This window comes from Kryptolebias marmoratus, linkage group LG1, assembly GCF_001649575.2.
Source record: "Kryptolebias marmoratus isolate JLee-2015 linkage group LG1, ASM164957v2, whole genome shotgun sequence".
Taxonomy (NCBI): domain Eukaryota; kingdom Metazoa; phylum Chordata; class Actinopteri; order Cyprinodontiformes; family Rivulidae; genus Kryptolebias; species Kryptolebias marmoratus.
The window spans coordinates 8,884,161-8,906,471 of record NC_051430.1 but is presented as its reverse complement, the minus strand read 5'-3'; the positions used below and the strand labels follow the sequence as shown (position 1 = coordinate 8,906,471).

General features: G+C 44.4%; 1 protein-coding gene across 1 annotated transcript in view; it reads left to right on the top strand.

Annotated features, from left to right (window-relative positions):
* Window positions 1-22,311, top strand: part of sema4c (sema domain, immunoglobulin domain (Ig), transmembrane domain (TM) and short cytoplasmic domain, (semaphorin) 4C) — a 104,241-nt gene that overhangs the window by 23,002 nt on the left and 58,928 nt on the right. Inside the window, exon 2 of the mRNA XM_017414642.3 lies at window positions 14,333-14,475. The gene's annotated coding sequence lies outside the window, so the exon portion shown is untranslated. The remainder of the gene's footprint in view (window positions 1-14,332; window positions 14,476-22,311) is intronic.

Sequence of the window (22,311 nt, the reverse complement as noted above, 5' to 3'; positions counted from 1 at the left end):
CCCCCGGCGCTCTCGCACGGCTTGTGTCGAGTCCCGAAAAGGTCCCTGTCTGCTTTCTACTCTGCTCAAAGTCTCTTTATCCTTGGCGTCTTTGTTACGACGTGGCAGCCATCGAACATATACCGAGTTTCTAACGCTTTCCTTTTATTCTCCCAGCCTTGCTGTAGTAAACACACTCTGTTACGTAAGTCGGCCCCAAAAGAGAGAGCGCAGCCCCTCGTGTTTATTTAATTAAGAACACTCTTGTCGATAGGCAGTAGCAGGCAGCATACAGAGGCTTCTAGCAAAAACTGAAACAAATTCAAGGCCTATCGTTTCTTGAAGGAAGCCATATTGCCTTCTGCCACTCTGTAAACTAAAACGCTGCCTGTAATAGATGCGCTCAGACACTGGCAAAAACAGTGCTGCTCGCCTTTCGGCAACAGGGGATAAATATAAAGTTGAGGGAAGATCTGAGCTCATGATTAAATGTTGCATACTTCACAGAGCAACAGAAATCTTTAAATTATTGAGCCTGAACTGTTACATTTCCCCTTGTTTGGAATTAATATAAGGGGCGAGATTTAGTTGAAATAAACAAATGTTGCTCAGCTGCTGATGTAAGGTCGCCAAAGTTTGAACTGCTGCTTCACTGAGCGTAAAGAATCCATATGATAGTCTGGAGTTTTTATGTTGGCTGCAGAGGGGTTCAGTTTTCTTCACTTCTGTCCCATGGTTCAGGCTAACACCTGAGACGTCAACAAAGCGAGGTAAGGGCGGTTTAACCACCTCGGCTTCCTGTTTCTGCCCCGTGACGTATGGACGTGTTGTCACGACCCACACAAAGACGGGAACAAAACCCGTGGAAGTCTGCCTCGCTGCGTCACAAACGCCGAAGAGCGTTTCTGTGGACCTTTCCCTAATTGCGTCTCGTGTTTTTCCACATTCATTAGGCAGCGGAGTCACCCTCTCTCGCAGATCAAATTAAAACCCCACTTCCAGAGAAGAGGAGGCTCACCTTTTTTCGAGTGCTCGGAAAGTCTTTTTTTATTTTTTGTTCTTCTTTTTTTTTTTCTAATTATTCATCACAAGCTCTGCAGAGCACGGCAAACATAACGCAGGAGATGAGCAGAGACATAAGTAAAAACACGGCTTTGATGCAGATTTTAGCTCTCCTCCTCCTCCAGCTCGCTCACACACACACACACTCGCACACACACCTGTCCTCCTCCCTTAAACGTATCTCCTGGAGAACCATCCCTCTCCTCTGCTGTCAGTGGGAACAAATGAGCCGCAGCATGTTTCTTAGAGTGTGTCTGCGCCGGTGTGCGCCGGCCCCAACTTCCTGTTTGCCTGGTCCTTTCCCGCTCGAGGTGCTTCCACCCAAAAAATTACACTCGAACGTGCACACACACTCACACACACACACACACACAGGGGAGTGCACACGCCCGCTCAGCACCGTTACCCTCTGACAGATCACTGACATGCTGTCTCCTGGCTGTGCTGCAGAGTGTGTGTGTGTGTGTGTGTGTGTTTGTGTGTTACAGACACACACATGCACACACCCCCTACTGTGTCAGTCTGGCAGTTGTCATTTTTTAAGGAGCTAAGGAAGGGAGGGGGCATGGAGGGAGGGCGAAGGCCTTGATGTGAGTGTGTTTGTTGTCAGGGGGGTTATTAATAAAGATGACCTCACTGCTTCTGAGGGTGTGTGTGGTTTTATAAGCCTTCTTTGCTCTCTCTCTCTCCCCGACTCGTCAATGTTGTCAAATAAGTAATATTTTAAGCAAACAAAAATATTTACGCCTTTATATAATTCTCTCTGCCCTTACTTTCTCCCTTTGGAGTTTGGATTTTGTTTTGGGAGATTTGTAACGCATCTCTGCTTTCCGCGGATGGATGCGAGTTCATTCGCGTGGCCTGTGTGTGTGTGAGTGTGGGTGGCCGTAACGGGGGATAATCCTTCATGATATAATTCTTTTGTGTCTCAGCGTGCGTGGATGTGATTATGTGCTTCATTATGTCAGGCTAAACAGGTTGAGTCCTCTGCTCGCGTGTGCACAGAGGTCAGTCGCCTGCTGTGTACGTGCACGTGCGCACGTGCGTGTGTGTGAGGAAGAACAGATGTTCTCAGAAGAATAGAAACATGAGTCATTTCCTTTAAAGAGCTGTCCGTCATCACACCAGCGCAACTTTGGTTAAGCAGCTGAGGTCCAGTTTAATCCCATCAGACACACACACACACACACACACTCCTCTGGTGGTCTGATAGTTTAGATATAGCAGGATAAGTACTTCTGTCTCTTTTAGTCCGTGCTTTTGCTCTGTAGAATATGGATTCTGGTGAAGGATCGGTGTGTGAGAGAGCAGGGCAAATCCGATTTTCCCACTCCCATCTAAAGCTACGCCCGCCGTGCTGTTCTGTGTGAGTGTGTGTGCGTGTGTGTTAATGACACGGACTGATGCGCAGATTTCTTTATTTAAAAAAAAAAGGCAGCTCTTAAATTAAATTCAATTGCCCACCGCCTTCCATGCTGCCGAGATCATCCCCTGTTGAAAAAAACAAACAAAAAAAAAAGGGTTGGGAATCGTAGCAAGTCGTTTGTAAAACCTGGAAGCTAACGTTACGTGTGATCTCGTGCGACATTTCAAGATGAGTGCGTGTGTGTGTGTGTGCTGGGAATGACTCTTAGCTACTACCGTGTCAGATTTTAGCTGAACGTTTGTAAAATGATTATACGTTATTGCAGTTTTCGTGATGCCATCTTAAATTAGATTGACTCCAAAAGTTGATCGGTTGTAGATGGACGTCCTTATTAAATGTAGCCATAAATACGTGGTTTGGTAATAGATAGACACACATACGCATACGCACACTCTGAGATGTAAGCAAAAGCGCTACAACACACTTTGCTTTTCGGTGGTGGCGATAATTAAAGCTCCGTCACTGTAGAAAATCATTTCTGCTTTGCTTCTACAAACCGGAGATTTCTATAATCTTAGCAGGTCTCAGCAGAAACAGCCTTTTGTCTCTCCCAGCTTGGCGAACAACAAGAAACGTTGTTGTTGTCATGGTACGTCTAACGTCCTCATCAGCTTCTAACCAAACGGAAACCGTTGTCTTAAACAGTGCGTTCGGTTTATCTACCGCACGTTGGGCCAAATGACGACACGAGTCCCTTCCTGAGAACTGTGCAGACAAAAGGAAACGGACCCAGCTCCTGACCAAACACATACAGTCCAGGTCATTCTATTCAGTACAACCAGAGTCAGTGTAATAGTTCTTACAAAATGCTAATTTGTAAATAAAAGACTGGTTGTCCGGCGAAGGAAGCCAATGGATTGCTTTGGATCTTCATCCATTTGTCTTGATAGGACAGTGAGGTGGAAGAGTTCCTTTAGTCCTTCTGGGTTTATCTGCTGAACATGATCAACAAAAGAGCTGAAACATACACACATATGTATATATATATTCATATATGAATGTTTGTGTTTTGCTGTGTCAGTGTAACGAGAAGGCTGTGCAGTTTGTACATGACTCAAATAAATCTGTCAATATTACCCAACTGACTGAGACGCAACTGTGATAAACTCAGTTACAGCATGAACTCAATATATTTGATGTTTTGCTACGTTAGATTCATTTTTATCCAGTATTATAGATACATTCCTGTATTGTGTTATTCTAGTCTTCTTGTAAACGTTTTTTTTTTTTTTCATTTCAAAGCTGATTGAGAAGGAACCAGGAGAAGTTTCTTTGTTCGAAGTTGTGTGAACAAATAAGGATGATCTAATTTGTTTAGCCTTGGAGCTCCCGCGTGTGCTCGTCTCTTAGGTTCTCGAGCTGGAGCCTGGAGGGACGAGCCAACTGAGCAGTGGGGCCTCCCCAAGGGTCTGTGGGTTGCCATGGAGGGGAGGTGTTTCCCTGCCGTCTACCCAATCGCACTGAAGTCTGAGGTCATTGAAGGCATCATGGACTGTTATGGCCCCTTTCCGTGGGCTCGGCTCGGCACACTAGGGTCGACCCAGCCCACTTTCAGCGGGCTTCTTAGAACCTTAAAGTTCCAGGCGAGGTGAGCTGAAGGTTTGACATTATAAGCCTTTAGGCCATTGATTGGCCAGAGAGCGACGTTGTATGGTAAATGGCGTGCACTTTTATAGCGCTTTATCAAGTCCAAGGACAACAAAGCACTTCAAACTACAATCAATCAACAACCCATTCATCCACTGATGGTGGTAAGCTACATTGTAGCCACAGCTGCCCTGGGGCAGACTGACAGAAGTGAGGCTGCCATCACACCGGCACCACCGAGGCCTCAGCAAACGCTACGACAATCGTAAAACGGCCTCCGAGAAATTAGATAAACACACAAACGTGTAGATGTGATACACATGTGCACACATTAAGCTGCGGACATCAACAACCTCCAGCAGGAATATGGATGAAGTACACTTTTAGAAGAATACGCACATTTATACTAATTGATCACATATATTCCCCTTTACCTCCAGCTCCGTCAATAATCCCCCACCTACACATCTATGCTGGGCTTCCTGGTTATTTGCTATTTCAGCTGCTGCTCCGACCCTCGGCTGGTTACATTTAGCGGGACAGACGGCCGGGGCGCAGTGAGAGTAAAGCTAATGAGAGAGGATATCCCTGCCTCTGGTTATTACACCGGAGCAGCAGCAGCAGAAGAAGAAGAAAAATCCCACTCCCTCTGACCTTGTTGAGTCTCTGAAACGGCGGACCGCTTTAAGAGGCGCCGCTTGTTTATCAAGTCTACTTCTTTGCTGGTGGCTGCCCGTGTTCTTCGAGGCCCACGCAGGAGCTGAATTGTCCTGCCACACACACACACACCCGTCGTGGGCAAGGGCCTCCTTCAGGGTAGGTGTTAGGACACACCGCTTTGTGATTTCTGTAGGGCTCAATCAAATTTATTGACAGGTCCAAAACTGTGAAACACAGAAGAAAATTGCAGCTGATAGGGTGATGTGTTTGCTGCCCGTGTGTGTGTGTGTGTGTGTGTGTGTTCGTTCGTCTGTCTGTCATGTCAAGTTCAATAACTCATCAACCACTGGACAGGTTTTAATGAAATTCTCAGAAAGTTTCTTTTACCTCTAAGTCAGAGCTTGGATCTGGGGTTAATGTCAGACCCGACCTAACCTGGTTGCAGTCGTTTTGTTTTTTTTTTCTTCTTTTTTTCGTACTTTGTTGTTTCTTCTTTTCTTCTTTTTTCCGCAGCTTCTCATTTACGAGTCGACCATTTTGGATACTGAAGTCGAGGCTAGTCAGAAATGAAAAAATAAATAAATTTGGAACTCCCCTTAAAATTCGGCAATAAATATTGGCGCCCATTCCTCCAGCCTTTAAATGAGATTTCGGCTCCGTTGCTCGGACTGCATCGCTGGTTTCAGCTAAAAGGCACGACGCACAGTTCTGTGAGTTGACCTAGCTGGACGTACACGCAGCCGGACATGACAAGCTCTGCGCGGCTTTTCGAGCTGCGGTTGCCGCGGTGACTTTACGAGCGTATAATTCTTCCCGTGCCATTTAAAACGCGCCTCTCCTCGGTGCTCAGCACGCCAGTTGTTGACTTCATTTAAATGTCATTTTTCTGCTATGGGAGCAGAAATATGTAAGTTTAGTTTAGGTTATTTACCGTAACAGAATTAATGAGAAATCTAAGAAAAACAGCAAACCTGCAGACGGTCGAACCCAAAGCATTAAAGGAGCAGTTCAGATGTTTCGAAGCGAGGTTCTGATGAACCTTATTACTTTACCGGCAGTCGGCTGCTCTTTGAGCTACAGCGTGGAGGGAAAAGTTTAATACTTTCAGCTTTTTGCCTGCCTTGGAACAACTCTGATCTCATGTGGGTGTTTATAAATTAAATAGCGTTTCCCGTAACAACGTTTTTTGAGATTTTGTTTGCCGTCAAAAGGCGAAGGCAGGCGAGGATGTTTGTGCCCGTGTCTGTGCGGCCGTGTTTGTCGGCAAAGGGTTTTAAGAACCACGATTCAAATTTTATCGAAACCTTCGGGAAGTAATCGTCAGATGGTCATTTTCAGCTGTTTACCTTTTAGAGTCAGTCCAATTCAATATGTCTTAGTAAACTCAAAAAGTTGCTTCAACTCAGTGAATTTTACACATGTGGTTTTAAAATTTGGTGTGGTGGTAGCCGAGAGTCACTCGCAACACCTGCTTTAAATACTCCTCATTGCACGAGATCTTTGCTTTCAACTTTAGCATCAACCGTTGAAGTCAGCTCTGTTTGTCTGTTAGCAAAATATCTCATGAACCAGTCAACAGATTTCAACGAAACTCTCGAGAGATAATCATTATATGCACATCTTCAGCTGATTACTGTTTAGAGTCAGTCCGATTTAAAATGGCTGCCGCAGCTAATTGGTATTATCCAACACAAGGAAGCACACAACTCAGTCACTTTTACAGACTTTGAGCTAACATTTGGTGTGGTGGTAGCTGGGAGTCATTCCCGACACATACCCTGAGCGCGAACCAATTCCACCACCTATCTGCCTAAAACTTCAGCATTAGCTGTTGGCATCAACCCTGTTTGTCTGTTATTAACATATCTCATAAAACACTGAACCCTTTCTAATGAAACTGTCACTTAATGCACATCTACAACTGATTGAATTTTGGAGTCAACCCAGTTCAAGATTGCTGCAACAGCCAGCACACCTTAGGCAATACAAAAAATGGCTATAATCTATTATTCAAGGCGCTATCTACTGCAGGTAAGATATTATTTGTTTAAGCACTTTGCGTTATGAAACACGCTGGGTTTTTATCAGAGAGTACCTCAGCGGGAGCCGTTTGTTTGGCTTTATGCCTCCCACGAGACAAATATTGGGATGAATCTCCGAACCCGCCCTGGGGCTGAGCCGGCGCTTTACCGTCACATCCTCCCACTCATGTGAACCACCGGTTCGCACACACACACACATGCACACACACTCTTGAAATATAATATCTCTTGAAACACCGGATGGGTTTTGATGGAACTCTCAGAAAGTAAATATTGGTTGTCCGCCTACAACGGATTTACTTTTGGAGTCAACCCAATCCAAGATGGCTGTCATAGCTAATTAACATTTGGAAACAAATAATCAGCTATTATAAAGTCAATTTTGCAGACACTGAGCTAGAAACTTATCACCAATCTATCCCCCGAGCGCTACAGATTGTTCAAAGTCTTTGGGTTGTCTGTTAGCAAAATATCTCATGAACTGGCACACAGATTCTAATGAAATTCTCAGAAAGGTATTATTGAATGCGCATCTACAACTGAATAACTTTTGGAGTCGACACAGTTCGAGTTGGCCACTACAGGCAACTGAGCTTAGCAGACACAAACATAGCTATAGCTTAGTGATTTTTTACAGAGATTGAGGTAAAAGTTCATGTGGTAGTAGCTGAGGGTTATTTCCATCACACAGGCCCACTATAAGTGCCAAATGGTTGATTTTGAAATCCTAAGCCTTTAACTTTACCCAGCTTTCTTCCAAAGAACACTTATTCAAATTGAAGAGAAACGGCCCTGTTTCCCGTTTCTTTTGGTTCTGACACAAAGCAATCACGGACGTGTTGTTCGAAAATGTGAGACTACTTCATGTGCTCCTTCTTCGGCTGAGCTCGCACACCAGGTGCAGCTCGGTGTTTTGCGTCCACCGGGGGCTCCTGTGGGTTCTGGCACGGCGAGAATAATAATCAGAGCTCCTCAGCCCGAGCCAGCATGAGATGCCAGCGGCGATGACGCAGGCCCTGCGCTTCACACAGGAAACGAGCGGATGATAGTAGAAGAGTCCCACTTCACCGAGGGTGGGGTGGGGGATGGGGGGGGGGGATTAAAAATCACAATCTCTTTATCTGTCAGTACCCAACAAATGTTGTTGTTTCTCTGTTCCTGCTCTTCAGAGCGCGGCGATGACAGAAGTTGAAAGCGCTCGTTTAGACGTGGCAGAAACTCTGCGGCTGCGATGTGTCTGACTGCGTCAGACGTTTGTCACTGTCCTCTGAAAGAAGCACAACAACAACAAAAACACAAACACACAGTGTGTGTTCAGCAGCGTCTGCGGCTGTATAACAGGAATGGTAAATTCCACAGCTGGACACCTCATGGGTCAGGTGTGATCACTGTTGATTTCAAGGTTGATGGAGCCAAAGGTCAGTCACAGATGACCTTGTGTTTTACGTATGCAACCATGTAACCGAGGAAAATTAAACTGCACAGTTGGACACCTCTTAGGTCAAGGGTGATCACCATTGATTTCAAGGTCATTGGGTCAAAGGTCAACATCACAGCTGACCTAGTGCTCTAACTCTGCAGCAGTGTAATGTAGGAATGTCAAACTGCACAGCTGGACACCTCATGGGTCAAAGATGATGCCTGTTGATTTCAAGGTTTGTGGGGTCAAAGGTCAAGGTCACATGTAACCCCCTTAGTTAAAAACCTCTCTGCTCCTACATGTGACCCTTTTGTTTTCTCAACCAAGGAAATTCTGTTTCTGGTTGTGTCCGTTGGTTTGTTTGTCTGTCTGTTAGCAAAGATCAGGTAAAAACTGATGAACAGATTTGGAGGAAATCTTCAAAAAATGTTGGGGTTGTCCCAAAAAATAATGGTGGTGATCCAGATTATGATTCAAATTGTACTATATTTGAATCACCCTGTGGCCTTGGTGGAGGTTTGCGCTCTCTGAGTGCTTCTGGTTGGTTTTCTTTTTTTGGTTGTCTCATTATCTAAAGCAAGAAATGCACATATTCTGTTGTTCGCTACAAGCTACTACAGTTTAATTATCCACCATTTTTCAAACATTCTGTATTCTGTTATTATTATATTATTATTAGAAAAAAAACCATTTTAATTTTTAAGTAAAAAAAATACTAAACAAGTGCAGCAAATGATGATATAGCCTTTTAGTTGCTCATGCTAGTTTTGGCTAACTTAGCTCATGCTAACAAAAGAGCTTGAGTTACATTAGGGATGCTCTGGGTTGGTTTCTTTTTTTTTCTACTCAACAAATGGATTACATTCCAGGGTTCACATCGCCTCTAATGGGTTTTAATTTAATTTTTATAGTTTTATCTAATTTATATATTGTTACAAAAGGCTTTTAGGGCTTCTCTAACACCTGCTAACCGTCTCGAGTTTGTGAAGTCAGCGCACAGCATCTGTGCAGGGACGACACTTGAGTGGTCGGGTTAGGAAAAGTGAGATTACCTCAAGTTTGTTCCTTGTTTTATTTTTTGGGTTCTGAAGCTGCTACAGAATTAGAATAATCAACCAAAATAATCACAGTATGCTACATAACCCAGGCAGTTGACTTGATGTTTAAAATCATGGCCGATGTACCGGAAATATGCTTAGATGTTACGATTGTTTTTATTTTATACATATATTAGCTAATGTAGCATTCTTTCATACCAGTATGATATGTCTGAGAAAGAATTGTTTCATAAGCCTGTAAGAAAATATAAAACAGGCCTACTATTTGGCTAGCTGTTAGCTTCCGGGCTAAGTTAACAGCTTTTTCCTTTTTCCTCATGTTCCACGCTCTATGTCACGGCTGGTAAGGTATCAACTATTCATAACTATTTGACAGAACAAACATCACTTCAAAAAATGACCAGGGTATCTCTTTAATACACCAGCTGCGCCGATACTGTGTTTCAGACACGATCGCCGTCCGTGCAGGAGTAGGAACGGGGATATTTCCCGCTCTTGAGCCGAGCAGGAAGAAGACGAATGTCACTCTGTGTGCTCTTCCATCAGTCGTGGCATGGTGTTCACTGAATAACCGATTCTTCCCAGGGACTATTGACAACCCTCATGAGGGATCTTGGTAAAAAAAAATTGACTCTGTCGTGCCGTCATGCCGATGATGGCCTCAGTGAAATGGCGACCTTCCTAATTTCAGGGGGTGACGCTCACATCTTCGTCGACGGGCTGCATCGGAGTTTATATAAGCGAGTCGGTCTGAAAAAAAGAACACTTTTCACAAGTGATAGAGATGGCTTCAGTGTCTGACTTTTTACAAGTCCTTTCGTTATAGTGATGATTCCTCCGCTGCTCAGATCTCCCTCTGACTTTGGCCAGATGTTCAACAAGATAAAGTGTGTGCGCCCAAAACCCAGATCAGCCAGATTTTTGGGGGGATGGGAGATGAGGGGGTAGGAGGACTGCTTCCCTCTAAGAGAGACTGGCAGGCATTTTGCTGGACTTCATTGCCACATGCCTCATCCAATTCTGGTACTGATTAGAGCTTGCCGCCGCTGGCGCTCAAAACGCCGCCTCGCCATCTTACCGGGCAGTGCTTGGCACGTGCTGAAAGGCCCTCCACCCCCCCATCTTTACACGAGATTAGCATCCCGTCGCGGCGTCTCGCGCGGGCTGATCGTAAGGACATTGTCGGGGTAGAGCGCCACTCCTTTTATCTTCTTCCTCGACGCAGCGATTAGTTGGTGGAGGCGGTGCGCCAACCTGGACGGTGTCAGGAATCAATTAAGGTGCTCGTTTTTTTTTTTCTGAAATTGAAATTCGACAGAGAAGGCTCGTCGGCAAACATGTCGGCTGAAAGTCAAGTGTTGCTCGCACACACGTGGCCGTGTACAACGCCCCCCCCCCTCCCACGCACACACACACACACACACACACACACACAAATTAGCCGTATTTGTTTACAATAAGTATGCAGATGATTAGCTCAGGAAGTGCTGTTTCAAACCGTTAGTCATCGCTGATTCACGAGCGGCTGGCTGGCATCCACGCAGCCACTCAGTGTGCTGCCTGTCAAACACGCAGCCAGCCAACAGCTGGAGGTGTGTGTGTGTAGTACAGGTGTCCTGCTTTCTAACTAGACCCTTCTGCTGCTCATCCCCTCACCACCACCATTTCTCCTTTTCCCTTTTTTTTGGGGGGCTTCAAATGTGACCGATTGTTGATTTAAGCGTGTGTTCGCGTGGAGCTGGCTGCCGAGTCGCTCTGGATAAAGCTGACGGAAAGCTGAGGTCTGGATGACTTACTTATTTAGGGGGAAAAAAAGCACCCAGCACAGTGCTGTGCTGTGCTGTCACATATTTGTGTGTGTATGTGTGTCTGAGTTCATCCAGCCCTATAGGTAACTAAGCCGGGGACAGCAGCAACATATTATATTCTTGGAGAGATTGTTTTTCTCCCTCTAAGTGAATTTCTTTCTTTTTATCTATTTATTTATTTTTTTTATATACCTGCTGCTGTTGCAGCCGAGGAGTCGCCCACCGAAGGGGTTAAACGTTCTACCAACAGCAGCCAACACACATGCGCGCGCTTTACACGTGTACTCGTATGGCGGGTTACTCAGAAGCGTTCCACATTACGTCTAAATGAACTTTCCAGGGCACAACCTAAGTCTGTTTTGAAGAGCCCGCTGTCAAATAGAGTTTCAGATTTTGAACTCGACGCGCTTTATATTTTCCCTCAGCCATCAGCGGAGGGTTTATCTCGCGCTTTGATGTTCGGGAAGCGGAGCGAGATCTTCGCTGGCTACTGAAAAAGCTACGGAGGATCAAATTAACCTTTGTGGTCTGAACAGATTCTTCTACAAATTAGAGAATAAAGACTTTTTAGCCTTTTTTTTAAAGAGTCAAAGAAAAAAAAATCCAAATATTGAATGTTTTGTCTTAACTTATTAACTTTTTCCTTTTTGTTTGTTTGTTTTTTTAACTGGTACTACGAGGCCGTCAAGCTGTTTGCGCAAATCTTTCTTAGTTTTGAAATAAACACGCTTCTCAAGGGGCTTTTTTTTCTTTCTTTCTTCTTTTGATGCACGTGCGTTAGGATGCTTTTGGGGGTCGATAAAGTTTGATGAACTTCCCAGCCGTTTCCGATCGATGAGAGTGTGTCCCGGCGTGCGGAAAGTGTAGCCGAGTTTCCAGCGCCTGCTTTATTGACGGCAGTGAATGAAGCATGGAGGTGTCGGTGTCGCCTTTGTTTGCTCCCTTCTTTGTAACGGGAGCCGGGCCTCGTTCGCTCCTGACTCTCGTTGCGCTTGGCGAGCGATTGACGTTGACCCGAATCTCAGTGGCTCTTTTAACGACGGTCGTGAGATCTGCGGGCCGGACCGCTGGGGTCCGCTAAATGTTGGGCTGTGTTCCCTTTTTTGCTGCAACAACTATTTGAGGAATCAGATTACAGGGGACACCTTTTCAAAATACTGCATTAGCAAAGGTTGATGGAACCAGCAAAAGAAAAATGCCAACGAGAATAATAGAGATTTTTCCATAAAGTTATTAACCTTAGTTGTCACAATACTTGCTTTCTCTGAAAACAAATGGAATGAATAACGGTAAGATATTTCATTAATTAAAAGCCTATAATTCATTGAAGGAACGCATATCACCCAGTTTCAAGGGTCTTTTAGAACATTTCCGCAAAATGGCTGCTCAGACCAGCTCGCCTTTTGGGCTGGTTCTGGCCATTCGTAAAACACCGATGGCTCCGACCGCATCCACACACACACACGTGCAAGCGTTCAGAAATGAAGCAAGCAGGGCGGAACCAGAAGAGGTGTGGAACAAGAACGGGCTGCCTTTACGTTCCGCAGGGCACTTTATTTGTGTGACGGGTGCCTCCTGGGCGACATTTCTCCCAAGATGGCGGATGAGCTCAGTGTCGTGATGCTGAAAATGTTTCAAATTAACGCACATCTGCTGCAGTTTGTCTTTCCGTATGCGCCAAAATGCAGCTGAAAGTGATTTTGCACTTTGTTGTTTTGGCATTTAAGGGAAAGTCGGCCTTGTCGATTGTTTTGGCTCTGTTAATGCCTCGCTTCGTGGCTACTACCACATTCAAACTTTAGCTCAGTACCTGGAAATTTGACCAAAGTAAAACCATTACTCTGTTGGGTCAGTTAGCTGCGGTGGCCATCTTCATTTGGGATGACTCTAAATACACCCAGTGGTTGATGAAGTGGTTATTTAGCTAACGCACAAACATCGTTGATGCCAACAGTTAACGCCGTTAACGTTTTAAACAAAGAGCTTGCGCAATGTGTAGCTCTCAAGAGTCTGCGTTGGGGGCGATTCTGAGCCGCTACCCCTTTCTGAGGGTTTCAGTGCAATCTGTCCGCTGGTTCAGCGTTTTGCTAAGACGAACCTTTAGTGGCTTTGGTGGCAGGCACTAATAAATTCGGCTTTCGCAAGAAGCGACTCTGATGATTCAACCTAACCGTGAGACCTGGCGCGCTCAGCTCAGCACACGGAGAGCATAATATAAAATATACAGCAGTTCCTTAAAATCTCACCCAATCTCTGCCTTATAAACCATTTAAACCTTACACCTGGATTTGCAGTAACACATTTGCATTAGTGTTTATGGACAGTAGTTGCTGAGGTGTGATATTTTATCAATCAGATATTTTTGTCTTTTATTAATGCCGCTTCGACAGCTATTTTAGAAGCACGTGTGACGGCATGATTTAGTAACAGGGTTTTTTGCACTCTGTAAATGTCTTTTTTTTAGGCAGGTAGGCAACCGTACATCGTGTCCAGGTTAGTGTAAGACTTGTCTTGATTAAAATTACCGTTTTGTCTGTGGAAAGGCAGCGGCATTTGCGATATACTTTGTTTAGAAGCTATTGATCCTCAGAGTGAGGGCCCGTCCAACTCCACTGAACCTGAATAATGGTTTGTTTCGTTGTTCTCTAACAGAATGAAGCAAATCTGTGTACACCTTCATTTATTTTCTACACCCGGCAATTTCTGGGCTCCGTCCATTTACTCCCTTTCTTTCTTTTCTCTGCCTGGAGGAACTTGTGGTTTGTTTACATCCCCTCTAAAACTCGGGGAGGAATCGTCTTCTTAGCGAAGGACAACAGCTTTGAACATTATTTAAAAGGCTGCCTTTATCGTCAGACGCACAATGAGAGTGGGACACAAGGTTAGACATCAGTCATAGTCTGGGAGGAGGGGGGGGGGACACCTTTCTCTTTGTTTAAACAGGAAACAAAGTGCTGCTCTTCATCCTTTGTTGTCAAGGTTACAATAATAATAAAAAAAAAAATCTGTTAATATTTGGGGAAACTTCAGCTCAAATCATTTCACGCTTGAGTCGTATTGCATCACATTCTGGAGCGGTCGAGGTTAAAACGTTCAAATCGGAATTTTTTGACTTTGTATTTTTTTGCGTGCGCCTGTGTGGGGAAAAACAAGCCCTTCTCCCACAGAGACATCCAAATGATTAAAGCTGCCTCGTCAGTCTCACGCGTGTGCAAACACATCGCCAGCCACCCCCGTCACTCATTACACCTCCCTCTCTCTCTCTCTCTCTCTCTCTCTCTCTCTTTCAGGCCGACGTGATCTTCATCTGAGTCAAGTGTCACTACTCAACATTCACGGAGAACTCCGAGGCGGGCGTGGAAAATAAAACCGGGAGACGAGATTAAAAGGAAAAAAAAGCACACGGGCTCGCGAGGGAGGAGGAGACGAGCAAGTAAGAAAATAAAAACAACGGAAAAGGCGGAGAAGAAAAACACAGCAATGTCTCTCTTTCTTTTTGCCTTTTTTTTCTCCTAACTCCTCTGAAACCTTCCTCAGCAAACAGCCCAGTTGGCAACGCGAATCAGAGAACTGAGAAGATAAAAGACGAGAGGAGGAGGAATGGTGGGGCGTTCGACAGGAGGGAACAAAAAATAATTTTTTTTTAAAAAAACCAAGAGAAGAAAGTGAATATGTGGAGGTAAAGGGGGGAAAAAAACACATGGGAGGAGAGGGCAGCTGTCGAAAAAAAGGGATCTGGAAATTATAGTCATTTTCAGGAACTCCCAGAAAGAAATGATTCTGCTGCGATACAAAGAAAGAGAGGAGACGTATGAGCCTTTCATGAGATAAGGGGGGGGGGAAAAAGGCCCAAAAAACTGAGAAAAAGGGATTGAATTTGGGTCGTATATTGGATTTTAGATTTCTTAGTGTTTTGTTAAGAGTGATGCTGGAGGTACGAATGTGTGCGAGCGTGCGCGCGAGGCGCTCGCGTCCTATCCTGACAGGGCATTAGCGAGTAAAAGAAAAAGGCGGCCATATTTCACCTGAAATATGGCCGCCGGGAGAAATATAAGGGCTTCAGACACAAACAAAGTCAATCGAACAGAGCGCGCAGAATTTAAAGCTTTTGGTTCACTGGGAATAAATGTTGGCACGCTCTCCGTCTTGATCTGAAGTTTAAATCAGAACGTAATGAAAGTACATTAATGAGGTTTTAGCTCGGTGAGAACTCACTGAAATCCAGCTCTATAATTTAGATGAAAGCAGCTGATGGAAGTTGATGAAAACGCACATCCACTTTTACCGTCACTGATTGTGTTTTGGTGTGGAAGGAGCAGGAAATGCTTTTCAGCTTCATCTTTGTCTGGCATTTATAACATACGGCCTATCCAACAATGTAGGCCCAGATTCACTAAGGTTGTGCAGCAACTTTTTTTTGGCTCCATCATTGACACCTGTTATCAGTTCCTTCTTAACATCAAATTCACATAGCAAATAACGCAATTATACACTGTTGCAAGCAGACCTAGGCATGCTGAGTGCAAGGTGATGGTGAGGGGTGTTCCACAATATTTAACCTGCAGTGTCTATTTCATGTTTGTTTGTTAACCTCTGGATGTGAAGCACTGTTTGTCCAAATGTTCTGTGAATTTGAAGTTCTGTATTCTGAATCCAATACATTAACAACAGGATTTCTTGCACTTTTTTGGAATATTGTACATCCAACAATGTCTGACACTCCTCCGTGGAAGAGAGGATGAATTACCATTTTGTGACACGCCTTTTTTTTTAATAAATAAATAAATAACGGTAATAGTATGGCAAATTGCTGCTCTTGTCAGTAAATATTTCAGGCAAACCACACCTCTAGTCTTTGAGAATTCAACCTTTTATGTCCTATCAGTGATTTACATTAAGATGGGCAGGTTTTCCTCGAAACACATGCATAATACCTTATATAAATGTGGGCAAACGGCGCCAGCACAGAGGAGAGATGATGTTTGGTTGACAGCAAAGCTTGAGGCGCAGATCTCCCTTTGCAAGGGCTTTATGAATTACACTGATGTGACATTACATTTAGCTGATGATCCCGATCCCTGCTTGTGTTCTTGCTAAGTGTCGGAAAATAGGATCGATTCCAACCTAATCAGTCCAACGTGAAGCGTGGGGACACTTTACTTGGCTTGCCATAAAAGCTAAGAGCAGACTGAAAGTGCTCTTATCGGGGAGTAAAACAGAACTAACATCTGCCTGCAATGGCGCTCATTCAACCCGAAGATGCTCCAAGTTGTCGACTGGACACCAGTTACGATGCATTATGTGCTACATTAAGTAGTTTTCAATAATGAAGCCGTAACACTTAAACGGTGCCGCTATTCTCGGGGTTATAATCTATAACTCATACCGCCCTGTGTTCCTATTATCTCTAAAAAACAGACACTCATCTTAGTAGAACACCAGATGTCTGTATGGCTGAGCGTGTATCAGATAGTGGGTGTCCCCCCTCCTCTTACTTGAGGCGTGTGATGAAGCGTTCCCCCGTGTACGATGAGTTGTCTGCCTGATCGAGTGACTGGAAGCTCCAGCAGACTAAAGTAAATTGTCTTCGATGAAATAGAAAAAAATAAAAAAATAAGTCATTTGTATGTCAGCATGGAGAATACAGAGACATATGACACAGGTGTAGCACGAAAATGAGAATGATCAACACACTTACACACACACACACACACAAAAAAAGCTTAAGACATCCTGCTTTTCCTCAATCTCCTTTTTGCGGTTTTATTCTAGCACCATCACGCCGCTCTCCTTCCCCGTTCTCCCTCTAATAATTCTGGTTCTATCTGCGACTCTCAGAGTGTGCACTTATCTCTGTGAGGATATTGGTTGACGATCATAAATAGCTTTCCTCTGACAGGGCGTCGTCAGACACGCTCGGGGAGGGAAAAAAATCACGGGGGGCGAGAAGTCAGGTGTGTGTTGGAGGGAAGGTGGCGGCGGGGAGGCCACCGCAAATTCGGAGAGATCGGGAGAGCGATAGGGAGGACGAGAAGAAAAATGCGAGACAGGTGGAGACACAGGTTATCTACGTTGCTGCAGCGCAACAGGTGTCAGGGATGCGCTGATAAATGTGTTGCTCCTGAATGCAAAAAGAAAAAGAAAAAAGTCACTCCCCGAGCCAAATGGTAATTTGCCCGAACGCATTGGTGCGCGCTGACGTACAGCACCGCGGCGCAGGCCGATGACATGAAAACAAAACGGTAAATGGGCATGGGTTCATTTACTGCAACAAAGCTACTGCTGTTTTAATTTTCTCTTCATTGTGTTCATGCAAATCCAGCACTTTTTCCTGTTTACCTTCTCTTCTGGGAAATTCAGCATGCTACGCACACATCTCTGCCGTGAAACCCATTAGTACCGAAAGTGCCGTTTTTTATGTACCGTTTTTCCCAAGAATATCCAATTAGCTTCTTTATTGTATTAGTATTTTAGCTGGTATTACCAAAAAAAAAAACCCCGACTTGACACCTTATTTAAAGGTGATTGAAAGTCCCCTAACATATAAACAACCTTTCATTCTTGGTAGTGTTTTTTTGAATGAGAAGTGATAAAAGCGAGTCAAAATCCATTTTATCTAGAAGCGCGAAACGGCTAAAGTCAATGAAACGTAGCAATCAGCTCTTTAAAAAACCAACACTTAAGAGGATATTAGAATGCTCTTTTATTCACTTAAAATTTCAGCTTTAATGTTGCTTTCTTTGGGTGTTTGTTTATTTTGTTTTTTTTTTACAGATTCAAATCTTGTTGCAACAATTCTCCGGTTCTTCAGAGAGCACTTTTTCCGCTGCCTTTTCTGTTACAAGTGTGTTGACACCCGAACAAAAGTAAATCTAATTAATTTGTGAATGGGCGCCATAGACCTGGTGGCCGCAGTTGCCGCTGTAATGAAATTCTACATTTTGTTGAATTTAATCGATGTTCTGTACGAGCAGAGAGACTTTCCTTACAAATCTGATTATTTGTTTACGCGGAACACAGTTATTTTCTTTGCATTTAAGTCATAGTATTTGTGATGGCGGGTTAAATCTCTCTACACACACAGAGTTCCTCTCCACCGAGCCTGCTGAGGTGAACGGGTGTGAATCCGCCGCATCTTGCATTCCTCCATCCTTTCTGTCCACGCAGCGCCGCTCCTCATCTCCCCGATCGATCCGGGCTTATCTTCCCGTAAAAAAGGCCGAATTCGCTTTTCTCCCCTCCCCCCGTCTCGCGTCCTCCTAGCCTCCTTTTCACCCTTACTCATTGCTATCGATCAGCCTGTGTGTTCAACAAAGTAGAAAGCAGGCAGTGGTTAATGTCGAGCCGGGGCCGGGGCTGGAGGAGCCCTGCGCACGGTTCCCGTATTGCTTCTCTCTCCTAATGGCTCCAATCAGCTTCTAATAGACCCTGGCTTAGAGCATCAAGGCCTGCCACTCTCCTCTGGCTCATCTCACCTTTCACTTCTCCTTCCCTTTGACAAATATCTGTCTTGCGCCGTATAGCTCACATATGCCAAGTCTGTATTGCTGATGGTTGTTGATATTCCCTTTTGAGAGAGTGGGGCATACATTTATTTATTCGTAAGGAATTTACTTCTGCTGAGTGTGCACAGGCTTCTTCAGAAGTGTCCTGCTTTGCATTACCACCGCCTCCAGTAATGCCCATTTATTCATGGCAGCAGCACAGTAGAAGCACATTTGGCTAATTTTGGCCTTTGGGAACTGCCCGGTAGCCGGCGCTTAAGTCTTTTATAATCCCTCCGTTTCTACCGGGTTAAGTGTCACGCTGAAGGGCGTAAAACAGGGCGCTAAGGCACCGTTAGCTTTAAGAGTTTCTGCTAACGCTCTAAGAAAGCGACATGACAACTCCAAAAAAAAAGGAATGACGGACACAGACTTATGTGGAAGCGAGACATAATGGTGACGTGACTCCGTGGCTCCACAGCATTTTGGTGCAACGTTAAAATGGTTTAGGGCCTAATGGTTCTAATGCTAACATTAGCTAGCATGCTAACTAACCAAGTAACGTGAAATGATCTTTGTCGCAATGAATTTAAGGTGGCTTGATTAATTAACCCAAAAATAAAAATTTAAGATATTTATGTTAAAGCTTATATTTATTTATGTTAGCTTATTTCAGATAAGCTAACCTTTGCTACCATAGCCTTTGAACCTGTATGACTATTACTAGCTTATGGTTGCTAATGTTATCTAAGACACATAGATAGATAGATAGATAGATAGATAGATAGATAGATAGATAGATAGATAGATAGATAGATAGATAGATAGATAGATAGATAGATAGATAGATAGATAGATAGATAGATAGATAGATAGATAGATAGATAGATAGATAGATAGATAGATAGATAGATAGATTTGTGTTTGCTGTAGCTTGTATTTTAGCAAAATGCTGAACAAAAGTTTTGTTAAACAACAGTTTAGTTTTTACTGGGGGCCACGCCGGGGTCCTTCACATTAACATTTTAGTCAGATTATGTAAATCGATGTTTCCTAACCAGCGGGTCAGGTCTCCCAGAGGGAGCTGTATGTAAAATCTGGTGAGCTATAGGGTCATTCTGAAGAGACGGAAAAAAGAAAAACAAAAAATACTGTTTTATCTTGTGGGAAATTTCTTCCAAACTTTTGCAATGCTGTTTTAAAAGAACATGTCGATTATTCTGTATGAAAATCTATAGGAAAAAAACAAACAATTCAATTCAATCTGACTTTCTTTTGGTGAAGCTCACGTGAGCTCAGCGTTTTAGCGTGCAGACCTTAATAAAAATACAGTAGGTGTGCTGCCTAAAATCTGTCGTGTGTGTAACTTGTGTGATGCTCTTCATCTTGAATCGGACAAAAGGTCATCGTCGCACCTTTACAAGCACAAATGTACTGACAGAAGTTTAAAATCATCATCAACAGCATCCTGTTCAAGTCCTGAAACTCTTATTTATTATCTATCTACCCTTTTGGTTTGTTAACGCCGCACAGCGTTAGTGAATACATGTATATACGCAGCATCACACTTGTTTTGCACCACCTTTGTAAATGTGACACCCCCCCCCCTCTTCACCTGGCCTGCGCACCACCGGGAGGTGTGTGTGTGTGTGGGCTTGCTTCTGTTGGAGTCCAGCTAGGTGTGACCTTTCTGCCCTGCGGCCCCTCGCGGAGATCCAGGGCTCTGGGCTCGGTCCGTGAACTCTTTCCAAAAGAACGCGCCCGCGTTGCGGTAAGCAGACAGAGAGTGGGAGGAAAAAGCACAAGTGTGCTGCCGGACAATTAGCCCCCCGAGGAGCTTAGTAGGTGGTCCCCCCCGCCGCCACCTCCCACAACTCCCCCCAAGCCAGAGTACGCTGAGCGTCTCAGGGACTCGCAGACAGTCGGGAGGAACCGAGGTGAGCGGCGTTTGCGGGGGCGTGTGTGCTGCAAGAATCGTAGCCTTTTTATTTTACCCTCCGCATTCACCCGCCCCGGTTGGTGGTTGTTCCAAAACAAAACAGCGTGTCTGGTGCCCACGGGCATCAATACGACCCTTTCTATTATTCAGAGCTGATTATAGCAGCGAATCGCGCCGAGGTGAATACGTATTTTAATGAGCTCTGGAAAAGAAACAGAGAAAGAGAAAAGTTGGTCAGCTCTTTTTTTCTTCTTCTTCTTCTTTTCATTGTTTTTGTTTTGTTTTGTTTCCGAGACTGCCTGGTGGAGGAACGGGGCAGCATATGGGCCGGATTAATTTGATTAGTGCGCTAAAATGTGAAGAGTGGGGTTGGTCGGTGTATGTGTCGGTGCATTGAAACGCTGCCGGTGCGCGCGCGAGGCACGTGCGCGAGGCACGTGGTAGAGCATCCCTTTACTGTTTAAATCCACATGATTGTGTTGAATATTCCCTATGGAAACGATCTGTGCGGATGCGCACCCTACAGACTGTATACATGTGCGGCATTTCAACTGCGTAGAGCACTGTTGGTCTCAATGCATTCAAGGTTTTTTTCCCCTCTAAGTTTGCGTGCCTGTCATAAAACCAGCCTGTTGCCTTAAGCGAGGCTGATCAGTGCGCCATCGTGGTCCAGCAGGGTCAAGGTTGTGTATGTGAACGTTGATGACTGGTCAAAGTGTCGACCTGGCTTCCCATGTGCCTCCCAGGCCAAGTCAAGCCGGAATACATGAGTTTCTTTACACACACATATATATATACAGTATATCTATATAAATATCGTCAGAAACAACAGACGCTGCGCTGACAGCACAAGGTCGACCAGAGGGAGAGGAGGAAAAAAAAAAAGAAGCTGCGAACACTTGCTCATCAGCAATCCGGTTATTTCTGGCTCTCAGCATTAGATTGGAATTATTAAGAGAAGTTTTTAGCACTGATGCAAACGCTTTTATGTTGGTGTATTCAATTGGCTGCATTCCACATCTATAACAAGATTAGCTGCAGCGGCCGACAGCATCCAAGCAGGCACTGGCTCTGATTTTGTACACTCTTATGCTGCGATCAGTTCTGATTATTATATACGAAATCCATAAATTAGCTTTAAAACGGCTGGTTGTGCTCGGTGGGGCCCCTTTGGTTTTCAGTCGTGTGGAGGCTTGCTTGGTTACCAAGGAGGCTGCGGTTGTTTGACTTCAATGTTGCACTTTCAGAGAATAGAAATATTATTTGAAGGTTTTCATCTAATGTCCGGACAAGATGTGCCCGTTTAGCTGATTACAGCCTGAGCCACCGAGGTTGATGGGCTGATGAAATTTGCTGCTCTAATGATCACCTGGAATTAAAGCCTTGAACCTCGAGGGTTTAGGGGGTCGAGAACAATGATTAAAGCCCGGCTAATACGGTTCGACAGCAACGGGATTCTATAGTTTTCTGTCTGAAATCCCCACAATAACTGTAAAGTTGCCTGAAAGCATGTTTCGCATTCGGATGGAGACATCAGCAGCCACTTAAAGTTGCCATCATCCTTCATCATATTTGTCGTAGACTGATACTCTTGATATAGTAAAAATAACTTTTGGTTACTGCTTTAAAACTTGGCTTAATGCAAATAAGATCAAAAGAAGAGCTGATAAATAAAGTTCAAGAAGTGTGAACAAAAACATCTGGTAAAGATTGTAGTAAAATCAATTATTCTGTATGTTCTAGGTCCCAGAAGTTGACAGATTTTATTTACACTTAAAAATGATCAAAGCAAGGCCGTGGGAAGTGTGGGTGTAAAGGGTGCTGCAGCCCCCCCTCACCCCCCCCC